This window comes from Physeter macrocephalus, chromosome 11, assembly GCF_002837175.3.
Source record: "Physeter macrocephalus isolate SW-GA chromosome 11, ASM283717v5, whole genome shotgun sequence".
Taxonomy (NCBI): Eukaryota; Metazoa; Chordata; class Mammalia; order Artiodactyla; family Physeteridae; genus Physeter; species Physeter macrocephalus.
The window spans coordinates 87,047,797-87,062,568 of record NC_041224.1 but is presented as its reverse complement, the minus strand read 5'-3'; the positions used below and the strand labels follow the sequence as shown (position 1 = coordinate 87,062,568).

The 14,772-nt window shown below is 45.8% G+C and overlaps 1 pseudogene; it reads right to left on the bottom strand.

Annotated features, from left to right (window-relative positions):
• Positions 1-203: 203 nt before the first annotated feature.
• Positions 204-881, bottom strand: LOC129392553 (cytochrome c oxidase subunit 2-like; annotated as a pseudogene).
• Positions 882-14,772: the final 13,891 nt, after the last annotated feature.

Genomic DNA, 14,772 nt, shown 5'->3' with positions numbered 1-14,772 from the left:
GTACTTTGGTATGTATTGATTCTGGGTTCGAGTAGTAAGTGTACTTTGAGATTTTTAGTTGAGATATAGTAAACAGTGCTAGAAATATAGATAAAATGGTAATGAATCAAGTTGATGTGTCTAATTGCGGCATACCATTAAGGAGAGTCTTAGCCCTCAGTCTTTAACTTAAAAGGTTAACGCTACCTAGCTTCTTAATGAACTTACAACATTGATGTGGATCGTTTTTCAAAGTATTTTAGGGGTATTAGTTCAAGGACAATAGGCATGAAGCTATGATTTGACCCACAATCTCTGAACACTGTAATACAAACCTGGTTGTGTTGTTATTAAGGTTGTTTGATTTAGGTGTCCTGGGATTGCGTCTGTTTTTAGGCCTAAGGAAGGTATGGCTCGTGAGTGTAATACATCTTCGGAGGAGCTTAGTATTTGGATTATTATCTCTATGGGTAATACTAGTCGGTTGTCTACTTCTAGTAGTCATAATTCCCCTGGTTTTAAGTCTGATGTTGGGATTATATAGGAGTCGAAACTTAAATCTTTGTAGTCAGTGTACTCATAGCTTCAATACCACTGGTGACCTACAGTTTTTACAGTAAGAGATGGGTTATTAATCTCATCCATCACATAGAGGATTCATAGTTATGGCAGGGTAATTAAAATAAAAATAATAGCTGGTAAAACTGTCCAAATGGTCTCTACTTCATGTTCGTCTATTGTGCTGGCATGTGTTAGCTTAGTTGTTAACATTAGTGAGATAATATAAGGACCAGGGAACTAATTAAAAAGACAATTATTAGTGTGTGATCATGAAAGTGTAGTAATTCTTCCATGATGGGCGATGTTGCATCTTGAAATCCTAGTTGGAAAGGATGTACCATAGAGATATACAGGATTTTCACCTGTGACTTAACTTTGACAAAGTTATATAATTTTTTACTAATATCTCATTTATAGAAAAGACATAATGGTTATGGTGTTGGCCTGAAACCAGTAGAAGAGTGTTCGATTCCTTCCTTTCTCAGTCATTTTAGGTTAACATAAGGAGGTTCTTCAAATGTGTGATATGGTGGAGGACATCCATTTAATCACTCTAAATTTGTGGTAGTTAATTCTACTGTTAGGACTTCTCGTTTGGATGCGAATGCCTCTCAGATAATGAAAATTATTAACATGACTGCTGTTAGTGAAATGAATGAGCCTATTGATGCAATAGTACTTCATGTTGTATAGGCACCTGGGTAGTCAGAGTATCGTCGAGGTATACTGCAGACCTAAGAAATGTTCTGGGAAGAAGGTCATGTTGACACCTACAAATATGATTACGAAGTGGATTTTTGCTCATGTTGAGTTGAGTGTATACCCTGAGAATAGTGGGAATCAGTGCACAAACCCTCCTATTATAGTGAAAACAGCCCCTATGGAGAGTACGTAGTGAAAATGTGCAACTATGTAGTAGGTATCATGAAGAATGATGTCTAATGATGAGTTGGCTAGGACAATACCTAGCTAACCTAGGTATCTCACATCCCTTCCTTCAGACTCTCTTCAGACCCTCCAAACACGGCAGTCCACCTTTGCCCACCCCTCACAAGTGATTTCTCTCCGCCTTATGAAGTACTGCCCCCACTTCAATGACTGATGGTTAGTAACTCTTCCAGGGTTGACTTGCCAAATCCTCCCAGGAAGTTTTTCCGCCACTTCTTTCACTAGAAGGAGAGGAAAATGCAAGCTTAATTCTCAGTGGAGCCTCTTTTTACAGAAAATGTTTGCTTCATCCCAAGGGGAAGGCCAAGTTCCCTTTTTTGAATGAATTTTCTGTAGACTTCCATGTAGCTCTTTGCTCACATTGACTTACAAATTCCCAAGGTTTCCTTCCCTCTCTGCTCGCTTTCCCCATCAAGCAAAGGAAAGAGCTGTACCAGATAGTACAGAAGGCCTCTTCCGGCTCTGACTTACAGAGACTTTGTCCTTTGTGGTTTGCATCCACCTTGAGCCAAGGACACCCAGGCACTGCCATAGTCATTGTCCACCTGCAGAAGCCGCCTACACGGGATACCATCAAGGGAGGCCACTGTGGTCTTGTGGTGCTTCAAGTGCAAGGTTACAAAGTACGGATAATGGCAAATACTGCCTCCTCATCGTTTTTAACCGTTCTGAAGAATGCCTCTGTGCATAAGCCAGAGGTTTTTATTTTAAAATCAATTGTGCTTATTGTGCCCTTTGGAAAAATAAATGAGAAGCTTGGAAGAAAGAAGTGGGATCCAGGGCTTATTAACACAAAGAGGTTGGAGTGGAGTGTGGTTACACGGGCCGGCCTAGCCCAGACTGCTATTGTCCTGGAGGACAGGGTTAGCCGCTGAAAACCCCAAGTGGTTGCTATGGGAGAAGAGAGCTTCTCACGCTACAAAAATGTACCAGACATATGTGGGCAAAGCAGCTGTCTTCTATTAGCCTCAGGCACCCTGAGAGCCTCCATCCCCATCCTAGGGAGAATGGGGCCCTCGTCCCACGGAAGGACTTTTAAGTCACAAAGATCAGATATCCAATCCAAGTTCAGCCATTTACTAGCTCTGTGACCTTGAGAGGGCCACTTGACCTCTCTTCTGTATGATGGAGGGAGCGACACCCACTGCGTGGAGTTCAGAAGATCATGGGAAACTTGGAAACACTGAGCCAATGGCTTGTAGGGGCCCGTGGCTGTGAAAACCCCACATAGGCTCATTCCCAGGGTAACATGTGGATTGCTGGGGCTGGTAACCTGAGAGAACCAAGACAAGATCAGACCCTAATCAGTTCTGCAGCTGCCTTGGGCAACTATGGCATTCCAGTAACAGCACTTGGCATAGTGGAAATGCCACCATGCTTGGCTTCGAGGTATCTGTGCTCCATTCTCTGTAGAGCCACAACACACACACACACGCCACACCATCTGCCCACGTCCCCATCTCACCACTCAGGACCTCCTACTGCTTTTCCAAACCCACTTCCACATCTTAAAGGAGAAAGGAAGGGAACTCTTTCTATCACTTTTGCAGGGGGAAACCATGAAGAGGGTGGTTGGTATTAGACTCTGTACTGGGGCTTCTTCATTTTTACTAGTTACATCACTATACATAAGATAACACCCTTGTAATGCATGACACAGAGCAGGCTCTCCAAGAGGCCAGCTAGATTTTCCTTCTTTTTTTTTTTTTTTTTGGCCCCTACAGCTCTTGATATGAGTAGGGCTGGTCATTTGCCAACCTAGGCCTCAATGATGGCAAAGAGATCTTACTAGAGAGCCCACATCCTCAGTTTTGTCCCAGTGATCTGCATTTATCTGGTCTGCTCTTCTCTAGGGCTCTCATTGTAACCTAAGTCCTAATGGGACCAAAGGCAGAAGTGGGGAGTGAGGGAGAAGGATGCAAACAATAACAATCTGTTTTTTCTTGCTCATCAGAGATTATTCATGAGGTTTGATCCATTGGGCTTAGGGGTCATTTTCATCCCCTGCCTGGTAAGAGGGGTGAGAGTGAGGGCGGAGTTGGGATGGGGAGCAGACGCTCGGGGACTGAGACTCTGGCAGGGAGACCTCAGACCAGGGGCAGTGTCGAAGGTTCTGATTGTTCTGGGGACCAAGGCCTTCTTCTGAGACTCTCTTCACTAACATGGACACCTTCTCAGTGCTCTGTCATTGCACCCTGTGTGGATGACACCTCCTGGAGTTGTGCAGCACAGAAGCCCTGATGCTCATCATTCCTCAAACTCCAGCTGCAATAGGCATCACTCTGTAAGTCTGCCATTTCTGCCTGCCATATGGTTAAGCTTTATGCCTGGAATGGCCTTTCAAAACTCATATCAACACTTGCTACCTAATATTTATACCATTCTGGACCCCCAAATTCATTCAAGAAGCAATTTCACATACCTAAAAGACATTCATGCTCAACTTTACCCAGATAAAGTCTGGTTGGGACAGACAGTGCTGGTTGCCTAACTATCAGAACTCTCTGCATCCCAAATCCTTCTTTGTTGGTAGAGCTAGACTTCTACTATAAGTGTTAATATCACATACTCATGTTCCCAGGCTCCTTTGCATCAAGCATATCGACAATGGGATCTAATCTTTGCCAATGGAAACTAAGAGGAAAAGTGCCAGGAGGTTTCTGAGAAATGTTTTCCTCCCTGATGAAAAGAGGAAGGAGAAAATGTATGTTTTTCTTTCTATGAACATGGTTGTGTAAGGATGTGATGCCTGGAACCACAGCAGTCATCTTGAGACCATGAGGAGATAAGCCTGAAGAAAATTGACGATAATGGAAGAGTGAAAGGAAAGAACGAACCTTGCTCTTTGATGACATTGTTAAATGAGTAGTTAGACCTTTGAACTTCCATGCTTCTGTAACTTGTTAGGTTAGGTAATTAAGTGCCTTTCTTGGTTATCTTTGTTGAGTGTTCTGCCACATGCGTCCAAAAGCATCATAACTGCTATATATTCATCTTCCCATCTATCACTATGAGTGTGTGGAGCTGTGTGGTGGGGGGAAAGGAGTACTGGGTCAGGAATCTAGGTATTAGTTCCAGATCTTCTGCTACCTTCTTGTGGCAAGTCAGGAATTGGTAGGAAATAGCTTAGAGGGTCAGGCTAGACCCCTATTTTTGATAGAACGGAGTGAATTCAAGAACCAGACATCAGGGCACAAGGTCATTCCCAGTGTGCTGAGCAAAGAGGGTACAGCATTACCGTCTTGAAAGCGTTCAGGGAACTACTCTGACCCCATGCCCACCTAGAAGATGACATTCAAATTCTAGACACCTCTAAGTGTCCTTCTTATAGTGGAGTGGAGCTCTGAATAGGCTCTGTGGCTGGCTCTTCTTGGCTCAGGGACTGGCCAGGATGAGCCTGCAGCTGGCAGGGTTTAGAACCCACACAGGACATAGAGGAAGTCTGAAAAGGCTTAGCTGGGGTATGGTCTGAGACCATTGGCTAAATTCTGATCTTTGCTTTTTAAATTTTTCATGCTGTCCCTGCCCTCCATCCAGCTGGCCATGAAAAAGTTGTCTATGTTATACTTTGTCGGCTCAAGCTCAAATTACCCTTTGAGAAAACATCCTCTTCTAGAGCAGGAGCTCTCCCTGCAAAGCCAGGACCCTTAAAATTACATCTGCCAAATGGAGAACACCTTTTGGAATCACAGAGCATTAGAGCTGAGGATACTGAGGCCCAAATGGGAATAGATGATTTTCTAAGGCTACCATCTGGTTAGTGGAAAAACCTGCCTTGGGTCAACATCCTGGACTCCAAGTTTAGTGTAACCTCCATGACACTAAATAATACATGGATCCATTTCCTGGGTGCTGAGAACAGCTGAAAAAATGGACATGAGGAAGTGTGCTCATGAAAGCTGGGATGGAGGGCAGACATTTGTCTAAGTATCTTACTGCCTTGGGATTTTTATTATCTTCCAAGACTTGGGCTCAAGTCACTGGGAGAAAGATGATATCAGAGCTTGAGAGTTCTCAGATACCCACATAAGAGGCCCTCAGATTTTGCTGGGTGCATCTCTTTTAGGATTATTTTTTATAAGATGACAGTGGATCCAATTTGCTGTGGCATGGATGAATAATTGACCTCTGGTATTTTCTGAAAATCAGACACCACTCATTGGTGTCCCATCAAAAGCAGTGCCGGTCTTGCCATTAATTCTGGTGATGATTCTCATTTTCAGGAACCATGCAATAGGTAGCTGATGGGATCTTTTTCCCTGTTGAAGTGGTTTACAGACAAAAATAGTTCAAGAAGTGCTGTCATTCTTTGTGCTTTGTAGGTCACTCAAATGAAAATTTAAGGACCAATGAAGCAATCCATATTTGTCAGGGAAAGAGCAGCCCCTGATGTTAAGAAGTCCTCGGGAGGATAGGTTGAACTCCGAGTGACTGGAATAACTTAACTCCAGTATGCTTTGAATACCGATGGCTCGTGTCTGCTGTGTGGAATGTAGATACACCTCCACACAGTCGTGCTTATGACTGTAGCACCACCCACAAATTCACACCTATACCTGCAAAGACTCCCAGAACTGGGACATGGTGTGGTGAAGAGAAAAGCGCGTGGACCTTAGAGTTAAGCAAACCTGGCTCCAGTTCCAGCCCACCAGCTGATTGTCTAGAGCTAATCTCTTTCCTTCTCTGGGTCTCAGTTTCTCCATCTGAAAAGTGGGGATATTATATCAACCTTTCCCAGTTTCAGTCAAGATTAAATGAGATCCCTTAACAAAAAAAGTGCATAGCATACAGCAGGGCTTCAATAAAGGCCAATTTCTTTTCTTTTTTCCTTTGCCCTCACAATCTACCAGCTGCTTGGGGAAATTTGGTCTCCACCCACCCAAAGTCCCCGGAAGTTCTGCGTGTCAGAAACTTCACAGTCATGTGGTAAAGACCCAGTGCAGCAACTAGAGAAGATGCAGGGAGCAAGGGGCTTTCCTTGGCTCTTCCCATCCCCTTAAGCAGACGCATCTGCTTCTCGGCAAAAAGCAATCACATCCCTCTTATCCCCAAAGGGAACCTGACTTCTGAGACCTTTTTAGGTATTGGGTATCAGGGTAATAATAATAATAGCTTCCATCTCTTGTGTTTTTACTATGTGCCAAGCATCACGTTAAGTGCTTTATGCGCTTTCTTTCCACAGACCTATCTGTGGTGCAGGAACGGGCAGCCTCAGTACAAGGAGACCCCGGCCTGGAGAAGTGAAGTTCCTTATTCAGAGCTAGTCAGCTAAGAAGAACTGGGGTCAGGATGTGAGCCCCAAACAAAACCTTCACTCTTAACCAAGGGTCCCAGTAAAACGTAGGTCCATCCACTTTTTCATTGGTGTAGCATGTATTGTCTTACATTTATGGTCAATATTGCATTGACATCGATAATGTGCATTTTAAAATTTCAGACTCTAGCATAAATCACACAGGTATTAGATAGTGTTTGTCTCCCTCTCTCCCACTTGTTAAAATATATGTTTATAAATTATAGATAAGTGCTGCTCAAAGTGTGGTCTCAGCTTCACTGGGGATCCTGTTAGAAATGCATATTCTCAGGCTCCACCCCAGCCCTGCTGAATCAGACCAGGATGCACCCGGAGATCTGTGTTTTAACAAGTCTCCCGGTGATTTGGAAGTGCGAGACGCACTGGTGTGGATATTTCTTTGAGCCACTAGGTATACAGCCATGCAGGAAAAAGGAGAATTTAAACCCATCTTCCTCTGATTGGTCCAATCAGCTCTGGGAGTTTCCTGCATTGTGTTGAAGACCTTGCGATGCTCCTGTTTTGTGAGGACCCAGGACAGACCTGTTATTTTGCTGAGAGCTGATAAATGGAGAGGGAACCATCCGTTTCTTCTTTGACCAGGATGCTCCTCGTACCCCTTTCATCCAGCAACAATGGCAGCAAGCATGGCCACACTCCGAAAGATTTAAATACTCAATTAATCAATGGAATATTCCATTAGTGGGATAATCAGTTGCCATTGCCCTGATCTATAGTTACATCTCAGCTGGGCCTCACAAATTGATTCCTGATGAAGTTCTAATTGACTGGACCATCTGATTAAGGGCCAGTTGGAGTTTATTGAAATACCGGTGAGCAGTCCCTAGGGCCAGGGCCTTCCTTAGGGGAAGGCCGGGGATGGAAGAGGGGCAGAGCAACATAATTTATGCCCAGTTCTCACTACATCTTCTCTCCAATACAATGTTTATGAGTCCCAGTTGAGGGATGTGCACTCACAGCTGGAATACAGGAATGAGACAGCCTCTCTGAGCCCATCCCCTGATCTGGGCGGCAGGTGGCCTGAAAGGGATTTGCCCAGGAACCCTTGGAGCAATGGTTTTCAAACTCGCGTGTGCTTGAGAATGACTCAAAGAACTTCTTAGAATGTAGAGTCCAGGTCCTAGTCTCAGGCATTCAGACTCTCTGGGTCTGGGGCAAGGACCTAGGAATCTGCATTTTGATCAGTTTCCCATTGATTCTGATACAGTGGTCTCCAGACCTCCCTTTGAGAAATTCTGCCTTAGGAGCTGGTGGCTCAGAAACAGACTGTGTCTCCAGGGCTCTGCTTCCCTGGGGGGATTCGGGTTTCTTAGGCTTTTTGTGTGGGAACAAATGGGTATGTGTACTGTCAAAGGCTCCCAACCTCTTCATTGCCTAGCACCCCTTTCATTATTTTTTTCACTTATTTTGAGTGATTTTTCCTTTCAAATAATCTGCTACCCTACTGCTAATGGATTTGCCTTCACATTTATATTACTCAAAGACACAAAGTATGTAAAACAGTATAGGATCACCTTTATTTGTTTCATTCACTAATTCACTGGCTTATTCTCAGACATCTTTTAAGGATCATGTGGCAGGCATTGAGGATATCTTTTTTAAAAACATGAAATCAGGCAAATATATGGTTCCCAATTGCAAGGAGCTCATACTCCTTTGGGGAGACAGGCAGGAAAATGAAATGCAGCATTAGAGGTAAGTATAGGACCCCGCTATGGGACTGCAGGTCATTTAGTAGGTTTTGTTTCAGGAAAAAAATATATGATACCCATTAGGTTTTTTGGAAATTTGAAAACAATTCCCAGATCTCTGAATCTATCTTTGAGAGTTCCCTCAGCCCAGAAAGTCCTGGTGATATGAAAGCCTTGTCAGCTAAAGATGCCCCTGGGTGGTCCATGAGTGTGCATGGGAATGGCTTTTCTTGGCTCTTCCTGTGGGGACCTGAAGGCACTGGTTGGTCTTAGGAGGCTATATTTTGACATAAGTGGTCCAAAGTTCTATGTGTCTAAAAAGGAGCTTGGATTTGTCCCTATTATGAAGGGAAAATCACTGTAGAATTTCATGCTGGGGAGAGCCATGATTAGATTTCAGATTCCCTCCATTTTCGATTTCTTCTTTGCCTTCTCTCCTCCTGCTCCTCTTTCTCTCCCCCTCTCTTCCTTCTCTCTAAATACACTGTTTTGTATACATGCAGCTTGAATTTGTGTTTAGATAGAAATGTTCAATGTTCTCTCTGTGAAAATACATTCTGTTGTTTTGGATGATGTGGGACAGAGTTTGGAGACTCAGAATGTCTTAATCTGGCCTGGGGCTATTGAATGTTTTAATTCCTTTAGACACAGCCCTGCCCCAAAGTGCCACAGGAGGTTTTTGGTAGAGGGAACCTTTAGTGTGGTTTAACATTCTGGTTCCATTTCCTTTGTCATGATGTTCTGCTTCTGACAGAAACCGCCAACTAGGTCAGAGAATGTTCCTGGCCGTGCCATCACTCATCTACCATCTACCATTTATTAAGTGGCTCTGATGTATGAGGGTGATACGACTGTCCTTAGGATGTGGTCTTGGCCTTCAGAGGTCCATAGTCTAAGATAGAGGCCCCTGGGTGGGTGTGGATTCCGCTGATGGGCACTGGGGATAACTTAAGGTAGGATACGAACTGGCGTTGAAGAGCTGAATCACACAGTGGAAAGATTGTTCTCTTTTGGACTCTTTTACAATCCTTATGATTATTTCAAGGTGAAAGTCTCAGTGTAGCATCGGTGTACTTTTAACACTTCCCCAATACTTGCTAATCTCCCTTTTAAACAGAGAAAAAAATAGCAAGTCTCAGGCTCAGAGCCTAAGACAGGCTGCAGCTTCCAGCTGGATTTAAATAAAATTGTTAGGTCCTAATTGTATTTATCTTCTGTTTGTGGCAAGTGTGATGGCTACTCATGTGTCAACTTGACTGGGCCACAGGGTGCCCAGACATTTGGTCAAACATTATTCTGAGTGTGTCCAGATGAGACTAACATTTGAATCAGTAGACTCAGGAAAGCAGATTGCCCTCCCTCCCATGGGTGGGCCCCATCCAATCAGTTGAAGGCATGAATAGAACAAAAAGGCTGACCCTCCCTCAAGTAAGAGGGAATTCCCACCTGCCTGACTGCCTTGAGCTAGGACATTAGTTTTTTTCTGCCTTTGGACTTGAACTGAAACATCTGTTCTTCTGGGGTCTTGAGGCTGCAGGCCTTTGGACTGGAACTTACACCATTGTCTCTCCTTGTTTTCCAGCTTATCAACTATAGATCCTGGGACTTGTCAGCTTCTGTAATTGTGTGAGCCAATTTCTTACAATCAAGTGCGCTCTCTCTCTCTCTCTCTCTCTCTCTCTCTCTCTCTCTCTCTCTCTATATATATATATATATATATATATATATATACATAAAATTGGTTCTGCTTCTCTTGAGAACCCTGACTAATACAGAAAGTAATACTAGTATTCCATTTAAGAAGCTACGTAAAGTGTCCTTATTCAATACATTTATTTAAATAAAAAAGGAGTCCATTTAAGGAAAGATATGACATAAATGACAATGGAGGTCACATATGGATTTGGCAAAAATGGTGAAAAGGGTTTGGGAAATGCAGAAGTTAGGACAGAGATGCAAGAGCCACAGACCTAAGCAGGAATGAGGAAGGTTCAAGAAGAGAGGCTAAAGTCCTGGCCACTTATCCCCCCGCCATCTGGGAATAGGGAGGGAGGTACAGGTGACAGGCAGCGTTGCTGGGCTCTGTGTCTAGAGCATTGGACAAGTGAGTTGTGGGGGGGTGTGAGGGTCTTCTAACTGCTGTCCCAATCAATCTCAAATCTCAGCAGCTTACCCAGTCAAAGGTCATTTCTTGCTCACTCACATTAGCTCCTGTAAAGGGCACTTGAGGAGGAGGAGATGATTCTGTTCTGAGCCCTTATTTAAGGGGCAGACTTTGCTCAACAGGGGATCCACGGAGCGGCACTGCCCTAGAGCTTTCTGTGATGAAGAACACGTTCTGTAGCGCACTTTGATGATGGAGTACTTGACATGTGGTCAGTGCAACTGAAGAACTGAATTTTAAATTTTCTTTCGTTTTAAGTAATTTAAATTTAAATAACTACATGTGGCTAGCTGCTACCATATTGGACAGTGCAGTCTGGAGCCTCATCCTTATTTGCAATCATCCAGGGGGAGAGAGAGAGAGGGAGAGATTGCAGAAGTTTTATGGGCTGGGCTTGGAGGTGAAGTACAGAAGTTCATCACTTTCTCCCACATTCCTCTGTCCGGAATGCAGTCATTTGGCTGCCCTTTATTCCTCAGAAGGAAGTCTAGGTGTGTACCAGGAGGAAGGGGGAGTGGGTTTGGTGAAAATCTAGCCAGTCTGCCACTACAGATTTGACAGAAGAGAGTGATGTACCTGGAAACAAGCAGTCTTGGGGCAGGCACTGGGCAGTGACATAGTCAGGGGGCATCAGACAGGTTGGGTCCCTGGTGGCAGAGTTCTCATCCTGTGACTGCGGTTCAGGGTTGGAACTGTAGTCTCTGGGAAGAAGGAAGCCAAACCATGGAGGACGTGGAGAACTGAGCCTACAGGTACGTTTGAGACTTGAAAAAGGATAGGTTTCAGGGTCAAGGCAGAAGCTGACCAGAACAGAGGCAAGGATCGGAGTGGGCCCTTGGCAAGCTGACCCACCCCTGAGTCACTGCCTATAGGAGGGCTGCTGTAGGTTCCTTATATTTCCTTCCCTTCTGTTGTCGCTTAGAGGTGGGGAAGGGCGGGGAGGGCAGGAGGGGCAGGGGGTTCTAGCAGTGGCGAGGGGCACGGTGGGAGGCGCCGTGAGGGGTCAGGCTGCTTACCTCAGAGTGAGCCAAGGAGGGAAGAATACACCACTTAATCAGCAAACATGTGGAAGACATATCACGGGGAAGGCAGAGGACAGGAGATCTTGATGCACTAGTTTCAACGGTGAAACATTTTGATGCACCGTGAAACCGAACTTTTATACTCCCAGCTATTTTCCAACTAAGAAATGTACACACCAGATATCTGCACCTCCTCTCCCAACCTCACCCCCTGGTCAACCCTCACCCCTAGGGGGAGTATCAGGGATGGGATGGGAATTAGGATAAGCTGGGACTCTGGGGTTCTAAGCACAGACATGGCTGAGCCAGATCAGTTGCATTGCAAAGCCTGCGTCAGATTGGCCATGTGAAAATGTCTCGCTTTTCCCAGGTGCTAAGTGTGGGCAGTTTTGTGGAGGAGGTGACACCTGAGCTGGGCTTTGAAGACCAAGTGTTATTTGACAGGTAGAGATGGAGGGGAGGACACTCTAAGCTGAGGATTTGAATGAGCAAACTCACAGGAAGGAGGAGTGTGGGTGTGTGAGCAAGAGATGGGGAGTAGACCAGTTGGCCAGAGGGTCTGTGGGTTCTGAGAAAGACCCAGCTGGAAAGATTTGCTGGGACCAGGTTCAGAAAGGTCTTGAATGCCTGGCTAAAGGCATCACCTTTATTCTGGGGGCCATGGAGGGCCACTGAAGGGTTTTGAACAAGGTACTGGTGTAACCAACCTGGGCTGGACCAGCGGGGAGAGATAAATGGTGTGAGATGTGATAGGAGGCTGTTTCAGTGGTCTGGAGAGAGGCCTGGACACCAGTGTGCTGGCCTAGGCAATGGAGAAGTGTGTGTGTGTGTATGTGTGTGTGTGTGTGTGTGTGTGTGTGTGAGTGTGTGTGTGTGTGTGTGTGTGTGTGTGTATAGGGGAAACGGGGAGGGGGGTTAGTCATTCAAGGCCCTAATGCAGGATTTGCTTTGACATCTCAACAAATATGTCTTTATGCCCATTCTGTGCTTGCTTGGCCGTCCCTGGCTCTTGGGTATGTGGACGGGTCAAGAGAGTGGAGATTGTCACATAGTGCCATCCTTCTTCTATAAGAAAAACTCAAGGAATGTGCTGCTTACTTAGGGGGAAAAAGGTGGATCCCGGTGATTTCTTGTAAAACAGCCACCTCAACCTGAGAGAGAGAGGCTGCTACTGGGATGAAAGTCCCATGATTCTGTGTCTTGGGGGATTAAGAAAGGGCAAGGATGGAAAGTACTTCTCAGCGTGGGTCCCCATGGAGATGAGAGGCAGTTGGATGGAGAGGCTGGGAGGGAAACGGGGCAGCAGCACTGAGCCAGGTGAAAGCACAGTGGTGAGCAGGTGACATCCTCCTGGCTGCCTTGATGCCTGAAATGGCAGCAGAAACATGGTAGAATTGGGTGTTTTGCATCATGTTACTGGACTGCCTGTGCAGGAAGCTGTGCTTTTGAAAGGAGAAATTTGGTGGTTAAATTTGAATCTATGACAGCAACCTGATTCTTTTTACCAAGGCCAGCTGGGGACTCGGGGAGAGTGACTTTCTTTGCCACCAAAGACTTTCAGTGTGGAAACCCAATTTCACTCCAGCAGGAATAACAGCCGTTCCGTATAGGATCAAGAAGGCAACAATTTCCTCATTGTGTGTGTTTCTGTAACGGCTGGGAGAAGCCCACATTCCTGCCTTAGATGATTGCCCAATTAGAGATATTTCAAAGAGGGGAAAGTCTTCAAGGTGCTTGGTTTTCAGGGCCTTTTTTTTTTCACTGCGGTTTTAATCCCAAATGGAACTGGCACGAAGAGGCAGTGTGTTATCTAGGCAAAGTTTATCTCCTGCTCATTACAGCACAGGGAGAAGCGATTCCTCTCCTTCTGCAGCGTGAGTGGGTTATAAATGCACAGGTTGATCTGGAGCCGCCCAAGCACCTACTCCTAGATTTGCAGAGAAATCCTGGACCAATGATCAGCAATGCAAATAATTTTACCTCCAGCTTCTGCATCACTGTCCCCGCCTCTGGACCCACGGTGATGAGCCCAGACCTCAGGGCAAGTTCCCATAGACATTCCCAGTGCCTCTTGCTAGACCTTCTTCAGCCCTTCTGCTCCCCTGTCCCAAGGACCGAGCAGTCAGAAATCTGTGACTCAACATCATCCACAGACGTGTCCTGGGAACCCGAGCTCTGCTCTGTGACTTTGAGAAATTTGCTTAGCTTTTCTAAACTTCAGGTTCCTCACCTGTAAAATGGGGGTCTTTAACAAAAATCCAGTTCCTGGGGCTGCTGTGCAAACCAAATTGGTCCTGGGGTGGGGTGGGGGGGTGGGCAAAGACCTTGAAAGTTGGGCTTTGGCGAGGCTGGAACCTCCTGCAGAGTGACCTTGATGGAACGGGGCAGACACAGCCTGGGATGGCTCTTGTCTGTAGCGCCTATGAGCTGTGGGACTTGGAACAAGTGATCTCAGCTGCAGGAACTTAATTTTCTTCCTCTACATAATGGGAGTAATAACAGTACCTAAGGCATAGGGAGGTGGGAAGATTGAATGAAGCAGTTAATGAGCAAGACGAGCGAACACAGGGAGCTTAGCACGTGCGAGGTGCATTTCCATCACTTCCCATACGTGGCCAGTTGACCAGGCAGACATCCAACCTGTATTATGCACCTGTGGCACACCTGGCGCCATGCCAGGCGATTGGGACCGACTGGGAACATGGCGATGTGGTCTCTGCCCTCCCATGTTACAGTCCAGGCGGGGAAACAGGGTGATGGGGCGCATCCACGAGGAGGGCTGTAGTGGGGAGCATGGGCGCTGCGAGGACGCAGAAAGGGGACTCACTGTATCCGAGACACACTCAGCCCAGCAGAGAGGTTAGAAGGATGGAGTCTTTCTGGGAGCAGCTGCCATCTGCCTATAGGGTCCGGAGTCCTGCGCAAGGGGAGCTGACCAGCGTGGGTGAAATGGGGCTGTCTTTTGAGTGCGATCTGAACTGAGAGACAGGAGCACCTGAAATGCCAGAATCTGACGCCAGGAGTGCATCTTGGAGGCCTCAGTTTTCTTGGCTCAGGGGGTCTTGTAAGGAGCTGCTAGTTGCCCAAGCCTTG